Source organism: Anastrepha obliqua, chromosome 2 (assembly GCF_027943255.1).
Source record: "Anastrepha obliqua isolate idAnaObli1 chromosome 2, idAnaObli1_1.0, whole genome shotgun sequence".
Classification (NCBI taxonomy): domain Eukaryota; kingdom Metazoa; phylum Arthropoda; class Insecta; order Diptera; family Tephritidae; genus Anastrepha; species Anastrepha obliqua.
In genome coordinates, this window is record NC_072893.1 from 32,402,814 (window position 1) to 32,424,916 (window position 22,103).

Sequence of the window (22,103 nt, forward strand, 5' to 3'; positions counted from 1 at the left end):
AGTGGAATCACAGAAATCGCAAAAGCCCAATTGTCATTAATTAAACTAGATTAAGTGTAAAAACAAAAACAAAAACCAGGAGTAAGCTTCAACGGTCAGTGATCGTCGACAAGTAACACAAAAATGGGCAATACAAGTAGGGTAAAAGAGAAATGTAGAAACACGCGGAAGAATGAAGAGAGCGTAGTCAGTTGAAGAGTTTTCTGCTTGTGAGATTGTGTGTGTTTTCGTTCTCATAGCGTGAACCATACAGGTGTTTAGTGACGACACCGTTAACTTCGACGTCAACGTCAACGCTAACGTTGACTGCGACTACTACGTAAGCTTTTACAACATGTATGTATGTATGTACTTGTGTGTTGTTGTCGCGCCACAATAACATTACAAACCATCAGCGATTTCTTTGTTAATGAACTAAAAACCGTAATGATTCATGCATTCATTCATGATTCTTATCAGCGGCGACCACTATCACTGATTAAATGAAGATTTCCGAACAGCAGCACTACCAACGGGATCGATAAGTGAGACAGATGTGAGAGAGTTAACACATACACATACATGCATTCAACCTGTTGGGTGTCAGGTGCTTACGAGCACACGACCAAGTTGTGAGTGAGTGGTCGAGTCGTTTTTTCGAGTAAACGATGATTTGTTGGCTGATTGAATGTTGGTCGTTTATTGGGGATCTAGCTAAAGTTATAGCGATCACTGCTAGTGCTTTATTATAATACCGAGTGTCAGTCGCCATCGACTACTCAGTGTACGATATCCCGGTGAACGGTTAAGACGGTTGAAATTTCAAAAATTCGAATTTCGACCAAATTTCGGTTCCGTTTAGACCAGTTTCTATTCGTTGAGTGTTGTGCGATACGCGTAGATACAAAACTTTTTGAATGCATATACCAGAATAACTAATTGGTGGTGTAGCATTTTTTATGTTGAAATTTAAATAAATTGAGTGAATATTTGAAATTCCAAAATAATTAACGTGGCTTAAGTATAATTTTATGCGTTAGTAAAATTATTATTTAATTTTAAGTTTCCAAAGTGTTTGTGTTGAATGTAAGCAGAAATCTTTTTTTATTTTTCTTAATAAGTCGACACGTGCATAAATTTTGCATATTTTTGCTGGAAGACGAAAAGAGTAAAAAAAATTTAAAAAGTTGTTGAGTTGAAATTAATTGAATTGTGTTAAGTGTTTTTATTGCTTATTGGTACACAAATGTTTAAAGAGTCAAGCTCGAAGAAACAAATTGAAACAAAATAAAAAAACCTATATCGCTCAACGGCACCTCAGACATGTTTGGCCGTATTGGCCACTAGACTGGCCAGGCGAGTGGCAAACGTCGAGGGCGAACTTGGCTAAAAATTCAGCGACCCAAAGACGATTGACAGCCTAAAGGCCGCGCTGCTAACCTTTAATATACGTTTAAAGAAAATACGAAAACAAAAAAGTAGAAAAAATGCACATTGAAAGGTTACCAAACCAAAAAAAAAATAAAATAAAATAAATCACATACTGAAAGAGAACAATCAATTATAGACAAAAATTATCATAATGACCATGTGGCTATTTTTAGAATTTATTCTTAAATTTAACGATATCATAAATTGGTTCTGTAACTTTCATATACGCATAACCATTTTTGCCTACCTTCTACAGTTTTTTTTTTATTTTTGTTTTGTCTCAAATAATTTGAGTTTCTTTCTTCAACAATCCAGCTAAGATTTAGTTTCAACTGTAAATTGTGATAATAAGCAAATTTCTCGATTTAATTAAAAATAGTTTATGCGTTAAAATTTGCCTTACTGCAGTCACGGACCAGTTTAATAAAAGAGAATAATGTAGCGTGATTGAGCGGCCGAATACTCATAACTGCAACTGTCAAAACAAAAATAATTAATAATAATACAAATAATAATAAATTAATTATTCAAAATAACAATACGATAATAAAAAAAATAAATTTACTATTCATAATAATAATAATTAATATTAATAATAAAAATAATAATAAGAACTCAAAAAAATTTTTAAACTTGAAATAATTAATAATAATACAAATAGTAGCAATAAATTAATTATTCACAACAATATTAATAATACAAATAATAAAAAGAACCCAAAAAAAAAATTTTAACTTGTTCGAATTCATAAACAAGATTTCGAAAAAAGGTAATGAAGAACGAAAATGTATGTTGTCACATTTTTTTATAGCAAGCCAGGCCGTTGGTAGGGTGTGCTAATCTGTCCAGACGCTTCTAACTCAAATATCATTGCCATCTGAAACAGAATTTACATTTGCCCACAGTTTCCTGTCAGTGAAGAAATCAAGAATCATAGCACAGAAAAGAGTTCATATATTGATTTTTTGTAAAAAGTGAACTTCCAACAATTGAACGCCATTTTCAAGCAATCCAAACATTTTGTGCTATATATATTTACCAAGGAACGCCACAATAAATGCGTCCATCAAATCAAAGCTTTTCCAAAAATTTTTTCATTTCGTGCTCCTGAAAATCCCTCTACATTCAACTGTTTTAAATATAATAATTGGTTTATATTTAGGAACTAATAACGGCTGTTTGTGGAGCAATTTCCAGACGCATACCACAAATAGGAGGAGGTTTGGCCATGCTCGCCTAACAGAAGTCTATGCGCCAATTATTTTTATTTATTTTTATTTTTAATAACGGCTGTTCTCTCATCTCTTTTTATCATGCTGATAAACACATTAGTGTTTTTCATAATCTTTTTAACCACTCGCTACGATATATAATATTTAAATGCTAACACAAGACGCTTAAAGTTTGCAGTTATATGTAAAGTGAGGTAAAATTAATTAAGGTAATGAAAATAAAAATAGTAAAATCAACTACCAACATTACCAGCTTTTAGAATAGTTGCGCAGAATAGTGGATTTTTAGTTAAGCCTAGTGATGCCGAACATTTTGAGTAAAATTTACCACAAAAATTACTCAATGAACCGCTTCGCAAAAACAAATCCCTCAAATTCACAAAGAGTTCACATTGCCGCGAAAACACTTAAATATCTATGTATAATGTGTATGTGTATGTTTCTTCTGTTACAAACAGCTTTACACTACTACTTTTCTTTCTATGCATCAAACTTAAATTTAACAAGATTTTTTCTCGCGGGTATTTATTGCTTAAAGCTAGGGATAAGGCAGCCTATCAAGCTGCCAGACCATAGCAATATTTTCCAAGCGGAAGTTTTTGCTGTGGGGAAAGCCGCGGAGCTAGCCTACACCAGAACAAGAAAAAACTCAACAATTAATATATACGTGGACAGTCAAGCAGTAATAAGAGCATTAAGCTCATACTGTATTAAGTCCGAAAATGTTCGACGGAGCGGGGAGGCCATAGAAAGGCTAGCCGGAAACAGTAGGCTGCATATCTACTGGGTACCTCGTCACAAAGGCATTATGGGGAACGAAATAGTAGATGAGATAGCAAAAAGTGCTGTTAGACTACCTTTTGAACAAGAGAACGGCATACCAAAACCGCTAAATACAATATACAATGAAATGGACGACTACATAATAAGGCGAGTGGAAGCTAGGTGGACTAATCTGACCACATGCAAAACAGCAAAAGTCATGTGTAGAACTAACGACAAAAAACTGACTCAATTCGTACTTACGCTCTCGCGAAAGGACTGCAGAACTATCATAGGTATGCTGACAGGTTATAATCTATTGGCTGCACATGCCTACAAGATAGGGATTGCGAACACGGACTAATGCAGGACGCCTTCTGTGAGTTTGTCCGGCATTATTAAAAACGCGACTAAAATGCCGGGAAACCCCACTATTTGAGGGTCTGGAGTTCATCTCAAAAGCGAATCTCTCAACTCTGCTTAGATTCGCCAAAAGCGCTGACATCCTACATGATATCTACTTTAGGTATTCATAGAGGTCGGTCTCCATCTGGTATCGCCAGGGACCAAAAGGTCTATTCGAGGCTTATTGCCATCCAGGCTAACCTTACCTAACCTTTTCACATTCATAACCAAAGTTACAATCATTTGCGGCAAATAAATATTCATATGAACATTCCAAAATTTTTAATGAGATTTTCACGGAAAATCAGACTCGAATGCATCTCGAACGCATTTCTTATTGATGTGTACACGAGTAATTGTCATCAAAGTACACTACGAATGAAAATATTTATTGAGAGTGCAGCACGAGTAAGCACCATGAACAGTTATTCTTATATGAATTCTGATCAATTATGTATCGATGATTGTGTTACAGGAAAATCCATTTAAATGCAAAAATGTCCCATTTTTCCCTTTTAATAATTTTTGTCTCAAAATATCCCTCAAATTGAGAAATTTCCCAGAGTCTGCCACCAAGGATGATAGATGATACCAGGTTTGTTCGTTAGATATGGGGGGAAACAAATTGTTTGAGGGGAACTATCGATTCTACGTCATTCGTTTTGTGTTTCACAAAATTAGCTTTAGCTTAGGGTGTTTCACAAAATTAGCTTTAGCTTAGTGAAACACAAAACGAATGACATCGGCATATCTGTCAAATTTGCTCAGAGCCGAATAAGTACTAGGTAGTACACCTCTACAAATCTTTTCACCATGCTCTGCCACCATTAGTCAGTCCACCTTTGCCAAACTACTAAATTTACCTTTGTCAGGCAGTTGAGAAAGCTAGAACCCAAGTTAGAAGTACATATTTTATCACGCTTGCTTAAATAAAGCTTGCTCGCTTCTTGATTAAATGATAAAACAGTTTTTAAGATTAATTTAATAAAAATTGCTCACGAAGCACACACTTAAACTGACTAGCCCATTGGGTTCTACCGCCCAAGGTCGTAAACAACGCCTGTGCTTAGTGCAATTCATTATTTTCAGCTATCGCAAAGTGCTATTTCTAACAAAAGCCTGCTATTCATAAAAACTAATTATTTACTATGAATTTGGAATTTCGTATAAATTAAACACAAATTAACAAAGGTTAAACATTGTTGCTATAAGCACGGTGATATAAAAAGCAACACTTAAATAATACAACAGAACAATTTAGTAATATTTTTCTTTATGCATACCCTTTATGGCCAGCAATCGCACTAATTGGGCATGCAAAGCGCCTTTGCGCATGCGTGCGCGCTTTTACCTATCGCATTGTAGCGTGCGCTGATTGATTGCGTGCAAATGAATGGAATTATAAATGTAGAAATAGAACAAATTGTTATAAAAAATCAAAACAAACGAGTTCAATGCAACCCAAGCAACATTCAAAGTGAGGTCAAATTAGCCAACGTACACCCCTTTAACAGCCTAAAAATACAATAATTATGAGAATATTTTTATTTGAAGTGCGCCAAACAAACGAACGTAAACATTTGCAAAAATGCTAATATTAAAAAGCTACAAATTGTGTTAGCCTTTTTATTTATATGTTTTAAATTTTGTGCAAAATATACTCCAACATATGAATAATAAACATTTCGTACAATATGCCGTTACTTCTTTGGCATACACAGCACATGCGTACTACATACGCACATACATACATACATATATATGCAATGACATATCATGTCACGTCGCCACCCGCCTCAACAAAAGTGCCAACTCGATGTTGATTCTTTATTTTGTTTCTCATTTTCATTTTCTGCTAATTATGCATAAACTTAATAGCTACACTTCGGCGCGTGCGTGCCGGCAGACATATACATAATAGAATATGTATGAATGTGCCATCAAAACGCCAAACGTCATCATTTTCAAAATAATTCGTTGTGTGTGCATGTGTGAATTATTTTATTGCTTACTAGCTTGCTTGCTTGCTTTTCCCCTTTTTGCCTGCTTACTGCAAATTCACATGCAAGCAGTGTATAATTCTGTGGAAAATAAAACACAAAAAAGCAATAATTAAATGCTTAAAGCACTTCTTATAAGAATATTGTACTCGTAAGTAAGAGTTATTGTCATTGTCTGTTTGCATACTCATGTGCAGTTATGTAGGTATAGTAGTGCGGGAGTGCTTGAGAGAGTGCAAATGAACAGTGAATGGGCATTGCCCGTTGCTGAAACCACCGCTGTCGCCACTGACGCCACTGTTGCCGGCGTTAATGTATTGTTGGTTGACTGTGTCTGGTTGACGGATTGGCTACACGTGAATTACTTCTACTGCATGTATGTAAATATGTTAATGCGGATGTATGTATGTATATATGTATGTATGTGCAAGCGTAAAATTGCTGGTGTTGTTTTTTCACATGTGCATATTTGAACTGCATTCTGCGGAAGTTCAATGTTTCTAAAAATAAATGAACGAAACATTTTTAGGCGGATTTGTTTGAGAGCATATCAAATTTATTTAGGTGTGTTTATTTTTTTCTAATTTAACATAGCAAATCATATTTATTTGGGTGTGTTTTTTTTCCTATTAAACATAGCACACTTAAGCATATGTAACTCATGAAATCTTAAACTGTGTACTCTTATTAATGGTTTCCTCGAATTTTCTTAATGCCTCCGAGTACATACTTTTTAAACGCTAAAAACTTTCCTACTAGAACTCTAAAGTCTAATAGATACTTGATTATTTTTCATAACGAAAACTTGTATGCATTATTATTATTATTATTATTATACTGATTAGCTGAGAACGAGTGGACGGCCGTTGTTAAGAGGAGAGCGAGATTAGTGATTGCGGTACTTTTGATAACTGGTTATTTACTTGAGCTTTATAGGTGGAGAAACATGCTAGTGCATATCAACGACTAACTACCATTTCTTAAATTTATTGACCGCTCTGAAGAGTTGAGAGAGTATGAGTATGTGTTAATCATATGAAGTTGTGAGGGAAAAACGCAACTTGCTGTAACTCACAGGCGAGGATAATATTAATTTCAACACGCTTATACACCTTTGACACAAATCATCTGAACACTTTATTTATATACTATAATTCCCTATATTTTTTAACAACTTGAATTTTCTAAATTTTTAATATAAGTAAAAAATAATAAAAATTTTGCGAAAATAAGTAAAAATCTGAAAATTAAAAAAAATTTAAACGACACCTTCAAATTAATTGCAAATTGCTTAAAAAAGCTTTCAATTATTTTTGTAGCCACACATTTATAAAAGGATGAATTATTGAAGAAAAAATTATAAAAATGCTGAAATGCTTTGTGCATACTCCAAAAATTTAACACTATACCACTATATGTATGCAAGAGGCCCAATGTCCCATACAGAAATAAAAGGATACTTCTTATATATGTATGTACATATGTATATCAAATACTCAATGAGTAATTTAGAGTTTTCTTCGATTCTCAACTAGCTTACGAAAGTAAGAGTTGACAAATCATATGGACTCCTCTTTGAACTCTGCCTGGTAGGCGCTTGACACGGATGCTTATCACTGGCTCTCTCACTAGCGCGAGCCCACACGAGCTTTCAATGTCAGATAAATATGAGTTAAGGGGGGACTCTACTGTAAAACTTAAAAAAAATCGATTTTTTACTTTTTGTTGAAACATACTCAGAAACAACTCCAGAATGTTCCATGAAAATCTTAAAAAGAAATCTTGAATAGTTTTCAAGTTATAAAAGTTTTAGCAAAGCAGGTATAAACTGAGCGCTCGAGAGGTTTACGGTCATATGCGTGTTTTTCTCGAAACCACGTTTTCAAAATTGCCCACATCACAGCTCCGTGAAAAATTAACATATCAAGCTCAAACTTTGATAGTATATTTTAAACAATATTTACTAGTTTTTAAAGCTATGGTGGGGAAAAATTTATTATTTATAACCCCTTTTTTAATAACAAAATGACAACAAAAAAATGTCGATTTTTTAAAAAACTTCAAAAATTTTACAAAAAAATTTTTTTTTTGCAAGTAATAGGCTTAACAACTAAAAATAATGATATATAATAAAAAAAATTTGGGTTTTTTGATTTCAGATTTTTTTTAAATGCGCGACAGTGTGGGCAGATTTCAAAAGGCGTTTCGGGGGAGCGGCTGTACAGCTGCCATTTTGAAATGAAAATAAATTTAAAAATTTTTTTTGTACACTCAAGACCTGTGTTCATGTAACCCTAAACTTTTTTTTACTAATTAAATTAATACAAGTATGAAAACAAAATCCATGAAAATTTGATTTTTACAGTAGAATCCCCCCTTAAAGATTTACCCCTTAAATGTAACTATAGCACCAAAAGCCACAAAACAGCTATGCGTGTATGTATATGCATATAATTAGCGGGTACATCCTTTGTTGGGAGTTTGACCGAGCTCCTCCTCCTATTCGTTTTTATGTTGTGCCAGAATTGGAGGGACCTACGGTTTTATGCCGCCTCCGAATGGTAGATGGTTTTTTATGAGGAGTTTTTTCAGGATAGAAATTCACTCTTAGATTTGCCATTGCCTGTAAAGGAGCGACCGTTACTAGAAAATCCTTTGCTCTCATTCCGTGTTTCATGCTCACAGTCAGTGTTGCCGCGAGTGTCAAATAAGGATTACCATAAAAATAACCAAACTCTCAGTCGGAAATCTTTTTTTTTTATATTCTTATGTACTCATGCAGAGAGGTGCACAAGTATTTTCAACAAAAAAAATAATCACTCAACAAATATATATTCATGTGCCTCATACTTAGGGTTAAAAAATTAAAGAAATTATTATGTATAAAATTATCACAAAAAAATTACTGTAAGGAAATAAAAAAAGAAATATTAGTTAAAAATTGAAAATTTAAGCCATTCTTCAGGAGTTCATAATTTTAAATCTATTCTGCTAACCATTGGATATAACACTTCGTTCAATAGTGTGTGTGACTAATTAATTAAAACACATTTTTTTGCCAAACTTTGTTTTTATTCATCAACACAGTCCCCTTTTAGGGAGATACAAGCATTCCAACACTTTTCCAACTTTCGATACCGTCTTTGTAAAACGATTTTTCTTTGCCTTCAAAATAGGCCTCAGTTTCGGCGATTACTTCATCATTTGAGCCAAATCTCTTACCACGGAGCATCTTTTTGAGGTCTGCGAAGAGCCAGTAGTCGCTGGGGGCCAAATCTGGAGAATACGGTGGATGGGGAAGCAATTCAAAGCCCAATTCGCTCAATTTTGCCATCGTTTTCATTGATTTGTGACACGGTGCGTTGTCTTGATGGAACAACACTTTTTTCTTCGCCATATGAGGCCGTTTCTTTGCGATTTCGTCTTTCAAACGCTCCAATAACGCTATATAATAGTCGCTGTTGATGGTCTGCCCCTTCTGGAGATAGTCGATGAATATTATTCCATGCGCATCCCAAAATACAGACGCCAAAATCTTGCCAGCCGACTGCTGCGTCTTTGGTCGCTTTGGGCGGCTTTCACCGGCTGCATGCCACTCAGCAGACTGCCGATTTGACTCTGGAGTGAAATGGTGGATAGAATTCGAAGTACAAAAATGTTACCAAAGTGTGAAATGAAAATGCCCAGTTTCATATACATATACATATGTATGATATATATATATATATATAAATTGGCGCTTACACCCTTTTTGGGTGTTTGGCAGAGCTCCTCCTCCTATTTGTGGCAAGCGTCTTGATGTTAATCCACAAATGGAGAGGCCTACAGTTTTAAGCCGACTCCGAATTGCAGATTTTTTTTTATGTGGAGTTTTTTCATGACAGAAATACACTCGAAGGCCTGCCGAAGGGCGAACACTATTAGAAAAAACTTTTTCTTCATTTTGGTGTTTCACGGAGATGCGAACCAACGTTCTCCGAATTCCGAATTGTAGTCAGGCACCAACTGACATTCCGCTACGACGGCTGCAGTTTCATAAGGTAGCCAAAAAATTCCAACTATGCTTTTTTTGTGAGATTTCACCAATTTTCAGAAATATAATAACCAAATAACCAAAATACTTGTGAAGAGAAGTAAATAACCAACTTTGGTTAAAAATAGCCAAAACGGTAACACTGCTCAGAGTGTGCTTCGCAATTGACGCTACCGAATAATAGTCACGCACTAACCCATTCGGCGATGGCTGAGGGGTAACTCACTATACCCCTCTAATTTTAACTTCTCACATTTCTTGATGGATTTTTCAGATTTGTCCCATTTAGTCCCTGGGTGATCCCCAACGTACATAGGAATGTGAGTTATTTGCAACCAACATCACTTTTTCAATTAAATTCAAGAAGATGTTGTCAACCACTACCCGCATTCGCTTAATTTACCGTATGAACCGTAAGACTTTTACCATTTCAGAGAAATGTATTAGGCGACAAAAGAAAAAAATTTAATTACTTGACTGTTTTTTACTACACTACATGGGAACCCAAGCTTTGATAGTAATTCTATGCCTTTAAGGAAATTCTGCCTTAGTTACGTTACCGATAGAATTATTTTCGGCAAAGGTCCTTTAAATTCGTAGTATTCGAATTTTAGTAAGAAAGTATATTTTTGGCAAGAAAGTAAAACGTGATAATTTTTTAAGACACAAAGCATTTTTGACAAAAAAGATAAAGGTTCAAGGGCAACAACTTGCGTAAATCATGGGAAATTTATTTATTGAAAACTCAAGAGTAAACTCTTGAAAAGAAGGCAACAAATCGATTGACGTCATAACCGCTCACTTAAGTGTGGCGAAGTGGCAGTGCTACGGTATCCGCGTATTATCTTATTAAACAAAAACTGATTATTGCAATACAATAAAAATTATGTAGCTATTTTTTTTAATTTTTTTTTGCGGTTTTTGTTTTTAAATAGTGAAAAGTATAAGTAGAAAACGTACTTATCTAACTGTTCAGCTATGACTGTGATTCAAGTAAATATTTTTATAGCATTTCTATGCCACCCCTGATTAGCCACTGCCAATAACTTTCCGCTGAGAAGCGCTAAATACCAAGTGACGAATGTCCACTTCAAATGCAAATACACGAATTTATTTGACAAATAACAGCCGGTACACAGTTTGATTTGCACTTTAATTTGGGTAAAGAAATTGTTACCAATGTGAAACGATCATTGAATTCGCAGTGATCCGAAGTGATCCTCAATCAAATGATCAATTCTGAGAAATTGTTTATTATTTAGTAAGTAAAAATTTCCATTATTAAATGTACTTATGTAGTTTTATGTGTGTGTGTGTGTAGGTATGTATGTTTATGTATATGCATGCATGTTTTTAAATTTAATGTCCACGAAAGTATAATAAAAGTTATGCATTTTTTGTTAACGAAAGCTTTTTAGAATATAAAATGCCGAAAATTGGTGTTATAAAAATTCATATAAATTTTTGCATTTTGTCGCCGGATATTTGCATAAAAAGTAATACTAATTAATGTGTAGAATTTCGCAAAAAATCATTTTGAAAATTTAATAACAGTGCAGTATAATAATTATACAGGTATTATACAAAATGCGTCAATAAAAACAATCACACCGCCAGAAATGCAAAAAAAAATTGTATATTATAACTAAAGATGAAATAGCATGTCGCGTAGACCAGGTGTCAGGTACCTGCTGCTCGCGAGCCACATGCGGCTCTTTGGATTTGAAGCTGCGGTTCTTTAGCTCCATACGTAAACACTATTTATTTCATCAAAAACAAAACAAAAAAACAAAAAACATTTAAAAATCGCTCTGAATCGTTTAAGGGGTTATATACAGTTAGAAGGCTGAAAAAAACGAATTTTCGAGAATTTTTTCTGAGAAAACTTTTAAATTTATTGATCTAAAAATTTGTACACGTATTATGTTATCTTTTAACTGTATTTTAAGACTTAGTATTAGTAAAAATATTTATTTGGAAAGGAGCTACAGCTGATCTTCGGGAGCACTTTATCTTTGAACTGGACCCGCTGAAATTAAAAAACCAAACAGATTTTGTGAAAGTAATCGAAGTAATAAGCAAAATAAATTTTTTTCACAAAATGACGCTTTCTCAAAAAAAAAAAATGGTTTTTGACCGAAATTTCGGCTTTAAATTATTTATAAAAAAGAAAAATATTTATCGGTGACAAAAAATCTTCGATTAATTACTAAAAAATATATATTTAAGAAGCTCGTGTTAAAATGTGACACCATTTTCGAGTAATGTTGCCGCTCCGGCCTTGTACTTTCAAGCAATCCGAAACGTCTTTTCAAATTTGCGTGTAACTTTGAAAATATTCACCGAAAAGATATAAAATTTGCTGTGTGTATTCTTAAATATATGTAAATTAAGGAATTAAAATTATAAAAAATTAAAATTAAAAAAAAATCAATTTTTTTTATATTCTAACTGTGTATAACCCATTAACGAGAATAAGGCACCGATTCTATCTCTCAACCAGTTGTACTCGCTAACTCCAAAGAATTCTTAAACAAAATGAAGACTATGTATTCCAATTTTTTATTTCTTCACAATAAAGTGTGCTGGCTTTCCAAATCTGAGGTGTTGAAACGTTGTGCTTTGTGTTTGTGAGATAAATACATACATTCCTAAATGCAAAATGCCAACTATGAATTAGAGAACGGCACATAGCTTCAAACATTTTTCACACAACGAAATTAAATGAACTGAATCTAAAACTGCAAGGAGAATTCCAGTCTAGAAGAATTGGTTTGATTTGAAGAAAAATTTGTTCTCTGTGTAGAAGGTGTTCAGAGCGGTAAATTACTTCAATTTAAATTTCTAAAGCAATATCGCGATAAAACCAGTGCAACTGTTGACAAAAATTACTTCGTTCCAGTTATAAAAAAAAAAATTAAATATGAATTTACTAAGAGATTTGAGCAATCCAAAACCAACAAAATCACTCTAGCATTCATAATAAATCCTCTCAGCTCTAATAGTAACGAAATTCACATTGAGCCATTTGGAATTCATACTGGATCTCTAGATTTTTTTTTCTTATGAAAAATTTTTTTTTTAATACATATTGTTTTCTTGATAAAATAAATTAAATATATATATTTTTTTTGATAAAAATAAAATTTATTTATCCGAGTACTATTTATTGTCGGCAAGAAACAATTTGTCACTCTTTAAAAACTTTAAAATTTTGTAAATTGTAATTTTTGACTCTTGAAAGGCTGCCGACCTCTGGCGTAGACAATAAAATTAAATGCACGCAGTGACTTAGTGTCTGGTTAATCTTGCCGTAATTAGGAACCCATTTTTTTCGTGAACTTCTGGTCAAAGCCCTCGCTTTTAGTAGTTATTTCATTAATTCTGTCGAATGTTCATCACCTTGATGTTCGGAAGTCAAATTTTTTTCTTCAGTATTATTCATTATTAAATCGTAAGTGGGTTGTGATATTAAAGCTCGCATGTTCATCAATCCACACCTTGCTGCACCTTTTAACCCTTATCCGAGGACTGTCATGACAAATAAAAATCGTCGATTTATTTTATAAGAGTGCACGACAAAAGGACTAGAATTTATGTTACAATTTGCACACTCATCACACTGCAAAACAATTTTAAAACCAAGTCCTCGTTCAGAAGCAGTGTGAAACTTAACATTTCCGTCACGGATCTTACATTTCACATACTCAGAAATTGCTGCAAACACTGCTATAAAATTTAAAATGCGATACTCAACAGACGGATCACGCGGAACTGAGATTTCCTCTTGTTCTTTAAATTTTTTCGCCAAGGCACTGAAACTTCTTTCATCCGTTTCAGCTGTTTTTGGATTAAAAACATTTTTGCGCTTTTTTGTTCTCGACTTACGTAAGTTAAAAGATTTTCTCATTTCTCTAGAAGACTTCATTTTCACGAAAAAATTACAGAAAAAAATATGAACGAACTCGCAAGTTTACTGCTTGGCTCTTAAATGTTTTCCAGTTTGGGGAGAGAAAAATAAAAATTTACCTTTCAGGTATAAGAAACAATAACACACTGTTTTTTCTAACAAAGTTTTTTTTTAATAGCGGTCGCCCCTCGGCAGATAATGGCAAACCTCCGAGTGCATTTCTACCATGAAAAAGCTCCTCATAAAAGAAATTATCTGTCGTAGGTCGGTATATGCATTTGTGAAACAACATCAAGACGCACATAACAAAGAGGAGTAGAAGCTCGGCCAAACACCCAATAAAGGGTGTAAGTTCCAATTATATATATTAGGTTGAAGAAAAAAATATGTTCTTAGTAGATGGCTGTAGTTATCGATATCTCGTAAAATATCTGTCAAACAATTTGTTGTTAAGGTGACATTTCACACTAAAAAATTCTTTTGCTATTTTTTGTTTGTTCCATTCAGTTGCGAGTTACAAGGTGTTAACAATGGAAGTTAACAAAGAGAAAATTCGGTACATTTTACGGATGTTTTTTACGAATTTCGATAAAATCACAGAAATAATCAAAGTTGGCCGGCATGTTAGTAGTCGTAGCAGCGTGCAGAAGTAAAAGATCAGCCATACAAGAATATTAGAGTATTTGCGCAAAAAAAAAAAAATAATAATGGATTTCTATATGTATATTATTTTTAAAGTTATAAATATAAAGAACGCCCGCCCTCCGAGTGAGTTGCTTAGAAAATCTACTAGAATCTGTTCCAATAACCACTTTTGAGACATCCATAAAGGTTGGGATTTAGTAAACGCAAAAAAGGGGCTTCCATTTAGTAACGTCTGTATGTGGAGTACCTCATCACTTGAAAATGGATTCACAACCTTTGTTCGTTCAAATGTAAATCTATGGGGTCTCCGTTAAAAAGTGTTTTCAGCGTCGTACAGAGTGCTTCACACTAATAAAAAATCTAAAGCTATTTGCATATTAAGCAATTGATTTTAGGTGTTGATCGCTTCCACCGACACCAGCAAATAAAGTAAATTAAATTACTAAAATTTTGAGAATCACAATAAACAAACACTTCTATGGAATTGGAAACTACAAGACAAACATGTAGTTCATATGTACTTAAAAAGTTCAAAATTCTGACAACGTACAGCTGTGCAACGTGTGTTGAAATTAATAGCGACGAACGCAAAATACTAAGTAGTCAATTTATTGAAATATGTAATCACCTACGTTGGGGTTTTTGGGTTTTTTTGGGTTATTCGTAATTATGTGCCTATTATTTATTGATACACTTTGATATACGAGATTATTTTGTCAATACTTTAAGTATTGTAGATAAAAGTAAATCTCAAATAAATTTGGCTTTTATTTTGATGTACTTAAGAACTATCCTGAAATTTTTTCCGCGAATTTTGTTATAGTAAAAATCGAAAACAACAATAAATTATCGAAAATAACAGCAAATTTATTTATTCATGATATTCAATGAGAGTAAATCCATTCATGCACAATCACTGCCATTAGGACAGCACAGCGACTCCATGTTAAGTGATCCAAATATTTTGGACATTGCCATTAATGCTGCTAAATTTTGGTTTATTTGTAGCTTGAAGAAGAAGTAAATTGAAATAATAAAAAAAATGTATTTTAAGATTTATGCAGTGTTGAGAGTTTTGGTATAGAATTTTTTAAAGTGAAGTATCTAGTTTTCGGGGTAAAAGATACGTCAGCAAAAAATAATTTAGGAAAAATATTATAAATTTTGGTTCAATATTTTTGCTTGTAATTATTGAGAAATTCCTTTCCCTGTTCAAATTGTTTAATTTTCATTATTATTTTTTTATTTTATTTTTTTTTTTATTTATTTATTTATTTATTTATTTATTTATTTATTTTTGCGTTAATAGTTGAGTAATCCCTGCAAGTTTCATTTTGTGCTATGTTCAAAAACGCACAGCAAATCGAAGCGAAGCGCCAGCATCATCATCATTCCCTAGTCTCCATTGCGCAGCATAGAGCCAAAGTAAAATTTTTCCATTTTGTGCGATTCCCGGATATATATTTCACTTGCTGCCAGGTCATTGTTTTGTCCACGGCTTTGTATTCCTCTTCGGCAGCGTCGCCAAGAGCCCCTAGATCTGCCTCTTCTGCGCTGTCCTTAGGGGTTCCAGTCCAGCGCTTGTCTGCTGATTTCAGTGCCACCTTTCCGTAGGTTCCATCTCCATTTACGTACACTTATTTCAGTTATGATTGGTTTTTGATACATCGTCGATGCAGTTCGGTGTTAAGATATCCAGTTGTCTGACCACCAGATACGTAGAATGCGTCTCAAGCAGCCCTTCACTTGAACACTTGAAGCTTTTGTACAATTTCCGCAGACACGCACCATGTTTCACAGGCGTAGAGCAGAACTGATTTAACATTGAAGTTCAGAATTCGTATTTTTGTTTTAATGTGTATTTGCTTGGACTGGCACATCGAACGAAGATTTGCAAATGCATCTCTTGCGTTTCGCAATCTTGTAGATACATCTTTTTTGCATCCACTTTCCGCTAGAATACACACTCGTAAAAGATTTTTGATTTTGTAGATGTAAATTTTGTTTTAAAATAAAATATGTAAACAAATAGATTCTTTCAGGTTTCACTTGCGTTTATTTAAAATGCGGCTCTTAACAATTATTTATGAAAAATCACGTCATTTATATATCCACCATGAGCACCTCTACAGGTAAAATTCGCCAAACAGTCGATTCATGAATGCCTAATTGTTGAGAACGTCGAGATATCGACGTTGAGAGTTGTTCAGCAACACTTTACAGCAACAATATTCTCAGACGTCCAGTTTTTGGTCAGCAAGCCATTTTTCGATCGTCGACAGAAACAGTTTCTTGAAATTTTTCACCAAACCTTGAATTGTCCACTCATTCGGATGATTATTTCCACCAAAAATCACGAATATTGCGATATGTTGTCTAAGGAGCGGTTAATGGGTTTCAATAATTTCTAAAAATAATAATGGGACAGTCTAGGAATTATTCACTACTGACATCTAGGCGTTACCTTTGAAAGGCCCTTTGCATTACGCCCGCTTGAAAATCGATCAAAGCATCGCTAAGTATATTAAGCAGGCCAAAATGTTAGTATTGATTGCTCTTATGTGGCAGTTTTTAAGTTAAAGAGGACTCATTTTCTGCACTGCAGCCAATTAGAATTGTGTAAGAAATAGAAGGCTAGCCATCATGTAGTCTTTTTAGCTAGCACTGATGAATATTAAAATAAAATATATGAAAATTATGTCTCCAAATAAACGCAGTCTCTTAATCGACATTTGCGCATAGTAATTCATTGCGATGCAATTGCCCCAAAGCTCGTTTCATACGTATTAATCGTCAGAAAAAATTTTACCATGGACTAACCCCATTCAATTGGGAGCATAAATTCGATTACACTTTTTAACAATTCTCTTCTGACTTGTATCCAATTTCGCCAATTAATTGATTATTCGACTTTGCTTAATGTTTGCAATATTTTTATCAGAGTTGCATTTTTGTATAGGCAAGAATTTCTCTGTTGTTCTTATAACAGCATAAACACGCCCCATAAATATTCGGGGAATTCTTCTGGATTGGCACTCCTTTGTCGGACTCTATACCTTTGTAAAACTGCTCAGTGTCTGATTAGTTGTAAAGCCATTTCTGATTGCATCTTTTATAATTACGATAAACACCTGCCTGCTGCAAATTCCCCTGTAGGGGAAAACATTAGTTACGAAGTGGTGTGCGTGTAGTGATTTTAAGGCCATGACTTTTTCGCATAAAATTAAATTTTTAAGCATACATATAATCAACTGCATTCCTCTTTCGTTTGTCAGAACAAGTTCGACTCGAACGTTTCGTGTATTTATTTATCATTAATTTATTAATGAAATTATCTATGTATTATGAAATGCTGTCGCAAAAGTTGATAGGACATTCGCGATTTTAAAAGTCCCAATTTCAATTCATTGTTCGAGGGTTACTATTTATCTTTAAGGAATCTTTAATGCGCTAAATACACTCAAAACGTTTTAAATGTGTGAGCCACATAAGTGTTTACCGTGGGTTTGAAAATGTATCTTGGTAAAGAAATGTAGTTGGTTGTCCATTACGACTGCAAAAGGTAGTGATTGTAATATACCATATGTAAGTGCGTAAGCCTAATTTAAAAATTGTTACACAAAGATATGTTGAATAGTACTTTTCATTTATAGTACTTTTTATAAATTACCATTAAGAACTAATAGGAATATTTAGAGAATATTAGTCCATATTTGTTCCACTATAATACAACAGAAAGAAGAATTCTATTCGTGAGCGTATGCATATCCCGAAGGCCAACGTATGCCACCACTCCCTTGCGCATGAGCCACGCCAAACTTTTAATTTTATCAGTGATGAAGGGTCGCTTTCTGCACTTTTTTTAAAATATCATTTTTTTTTACCTATTATGAATAAGCCCTGTCCAAATATTAATATTTTTAGACATAAGTAAAGAACAAGCACTGTTTCGCTGAAAAAAAAAAAAACAAAAATTGAAGTTCCATAGAACTTTTGTGGTTTTTGAAATGAATGAAAATGACCTTTGGCCTTCGATAAAACAATATACAATATTTTTATAAATTGCGCTCGTCTGCGTCGCTTTTTTGTTTTAAATATACATACATATATACGTGTTACGATAAAAAAGTATTTTTATAAAGACAGAAAATTTGGAAAAAAAGTGCGATTACTAATCTAATCGAAAATTGGTTCAAACAAATCCAAAGTGTATTGATCTTTCTATCATAGAAGTATACTCATATATCATATAGTACATCAATAAATAAAACCGTTTTCAATTACCAATGATAATTTTTCCAATGTTAGCCTATAAATATAAATACCAATTCTCGTGTAGGCAAAACAAAGTTTTCAGTTGTTATACAACCATCCCGTCTCGAACCAGGCACTTAGAAACAAACAGCATGAAATCGTTGTCCACTCGCAAGGCGATATTCATAATTTGAGATAACTGCGATTTGGTGCTTTTATAGTACTCTTCGGAGGAGAGGGAGACGAGATAAATGTAGCGCATTTGCTCGCGATTGGTGTAATAGTATTTGTGCTGAGCAAAAATAGATTGGAAAAAAATAAGTGAAAGATTGATTTAAATTATTAATGGTTGTTTTACGATTTTTCTTATGCTTTTTTTTGGACCGGAAGTGCAACCTTACCAATCAAAATCCAATTTAAATACGGCAACAGAGAAGGTCGTTAATTAACCTTAATTGTGCGTTTGACAAACATTAATGTTTTTATTATGTATGCACAACTATAATACAATATTTTGCTGCATATGTGCATCTGTATGTTTGTGTATGTGTAGATAAATTTGTAAGTTCCCAAATTTATAAATTTAAATCACAATCATTAGCGATAGAAAATCCATAATAAATGAATACTAAATGCATACAATTTTTAAATTATTTATTTCCAATAACTCGTAGTAAAATTTGTTGATGAATTCAGTAACAAAAGTGTTACTAACCAATGACCAAATAAACGAGTGCTTATCAGCCATATAGGTACTTAGATGCAGAAATAATAATTTATGGAGTATTTGGAAAACATATTTCGCAAAGCAACGCGCGCATGCCTATAATTTATATTTCCGTTATAGGCCATAGGAAGTTAGTCATACTTAATTAGTTTATTTGTTCCAACTTTTTTTCAAAGCACTTCATACTTAGGTTGCAGCGAAAATTATATGAGTTTCTGCTGGTCATAGCACATAAAACAAGTTCTTCGGCTTCAAAGATTGTTGAGATGTATTCGAGAGCTTATCACACCACTTAATCGAAGATATGCCCAAAGTTGTATATTAGTAGATGTATAATCTGATGACGATTGCACAATAAAAATAAATAAATAAAAAAAATTGATAATAGTGTTGAATATTTAATTTTTGACATTGGACGAATATCAATCCTGGGTTCATAACCACTGTTAACATGGCACATAAAATGATGGAAAAAGGTTTTTCTAATAACAGTTGCTCGAGCATTGAGTAGCAATGATAATCTTATGGTAATGTTAATGTTAATAACATGCTGATATTACCAGGTTTGCTCGATAAGAAAATAAGCCATCACCAGAGAATGTTATTATTAACATTAACATTCTCTGCCAACACCAGCTAGCAATGAGAGTAAACAAGAATTATCTCTCAAAACAAAGAATATCAAAAAATGTTAACTAAGTTCCGATTTACACACAGAGACATCTGAAAGGGACACACTGGAAATTCTTCTTGGATGTTTCATTCGCGGTCACTCGAGCAAAATTATTTTCAGCAACATTCGTTGCTTCTAACGTTTACTTCTCTGGCATCTTTTGACATATCCATCATTCGTGCATCCGTGATTTTTATGAAGTGAATAAAATAATTTGTTTGTTGTACTTTACACAATTATTTGCTTGGCAGTGACGAAATGTACGCTGATAGTAGAGGTGATGCAGAAGCTGTAAACAAAACCGCCCAACTGGTTCGGATATATTCCACAATCCGCAAAAAAGCGGAGAACGTTCGTCAACAGACTTTCAAATGCGTCAAGGAAGAAGACAAACTGAATTGGTTAATTAATAAATAATTTGCTGTTTTTTATTTGTATATTTTTGTACTTGAATTTAATTAAAAATACTTCATATTAAGATTCTTTCCTTTACTTCAACTTAAAATTCACGAAATTAATGGTGTTAAATGCAGTAAACTTTTCTTTACGCTTGAGTATCTAGAAATGGAAAAAATATGCAGAATTCAATATATCCATTAAGAATTTTAAATCATACCTACTTTATTAGTAAAACTCATCCTGTATTTCCTAAGCAGTATTCTGCTGTTTGTCATCATCTATTTCTTCCATTTGATTGGAAACCAACACAGAACTTTCTGACACAAAAGAAGGCAAAGAATGAAACTACCGTCAAAAATAATTTTGCAGCTAACTTTAAATTTGACAGTACGAATAAAAAGCACAAATCGTATCACCAGTACGAGAAACAAAAGCACCTCAATCTTCCCCGACCGTCATTCTCCCACGAACAAAATGTTTCCCTTCCAAATGTTTCCCTATGTAAATAGGGACTAATTCAAATCTTGTAATTATTAGCAAAACTTGATATGAGTAGAAGACGCCTATACAGCTGGTTGTGTTTATAGTTTGTATTTTAAGAAAATTTTAAGGGGTTACAGTTAGAAGGCCGAAAAAAGCGAATTTTCAAGAATTTTTTCCGAGAAAACTTTTTAACTTATTGATCTAAAAATGTTTACACATATCATTTAACTGTATTAGTAAAAATATTTATTTGGAAAGGAGCTACAACTTATCTTCGGGAGCTCCTCTTAAAAAAGAAGTTTTGCGGTGATCACTACATCTCTAAACTGGGTCCTCTGAAATTAAAAAAACCAAACAGATTTCTTTAAAGTAATATTCAATCTAGTAATTAATCGAAGGAACAAGCAAAATAAATTTGTTTGACAAAATGGCGTTTTCTCAAAACAAAATCGGTTTTTAACAATAATTTTGGCTTTAAATTGGTTATAAAAAAAGAAATATTTATAGGACAGAAAAAATCTCCAATTAATTACTAAAAAAATATATTTAAAAAGCTCGTGTTAAAAGTTGAGACTAATCGGTCTAGTCGTTTTCGAGTAATGTTGGTCACCGACTTGGAAAGCACCATTTTGAGAAAAACGCTCTGCCGCTCCGGCCTCGTACTTTCAAGCACTCTGAAACGCCTTTTCACGCCTTCACCCATGGAAGAAAAAAGAAAGCTGGCGTTACATATTCACCAGAAAAATTTCAGAGACTAAAAATTAGTCCATAGTATCATTTCTGGTTATAAATCGTAAGTCCAACAGCCAACAATCCAGCACAAAAGCACACATAACTCCTATTTCAATGAGTGGCGCCCTCTGTGCGGTACATTTACCTTAACCTAGTAAAAAAACAAAAAACACTTTGTAATAACAAACAACTCTACTGCTTGTAATTTTACCTGCATACGTTAAAAACAATTTAAACTTAATGTGAGGGTTTCTTAGAAATGCATGGAAAAAGTTAGTTATTAAACTTTGTGCCTGCCTTGAGTTGCTTTAAAAAATGTTACAAACCACGTGAGACTTTTTGTAAACCTTAATTCAATTAAATAAAAATTAGTATTTAAATGCGGTTCGTTGCATGAGTATGTACTCATATACATATATATATGTATGTTTATTCATG

General features: G+C 33.4%; 1 protein-coding gene across 2 annotated transcripts in view; it reads left to right on the forward strand.

Moving 5' to 3' along the window:
* Positions 1–22,103, forward strand: part of LOC129237095 (solute carrier family 41 member 2) — a 127,069-nt gene that overhangs the window by 51,504 nt on the left and 53,462 nt on the right. The window contains exon 1 of one of the 2 annotated variants that reach the window (XM_054871514.1): positions 780–1,065. The exons of the other annotated variant lie outside the window; for it this stretch is intronic. The gene's annotated coding sequence lies outside the window, so the exon portion shown is untranslated. Of the gene's footprint in view, positions 1–779; positions 1,066–22,103 lie in introns of those variants that run through there. 2 annotated transcript variants of the gene reach the window in all.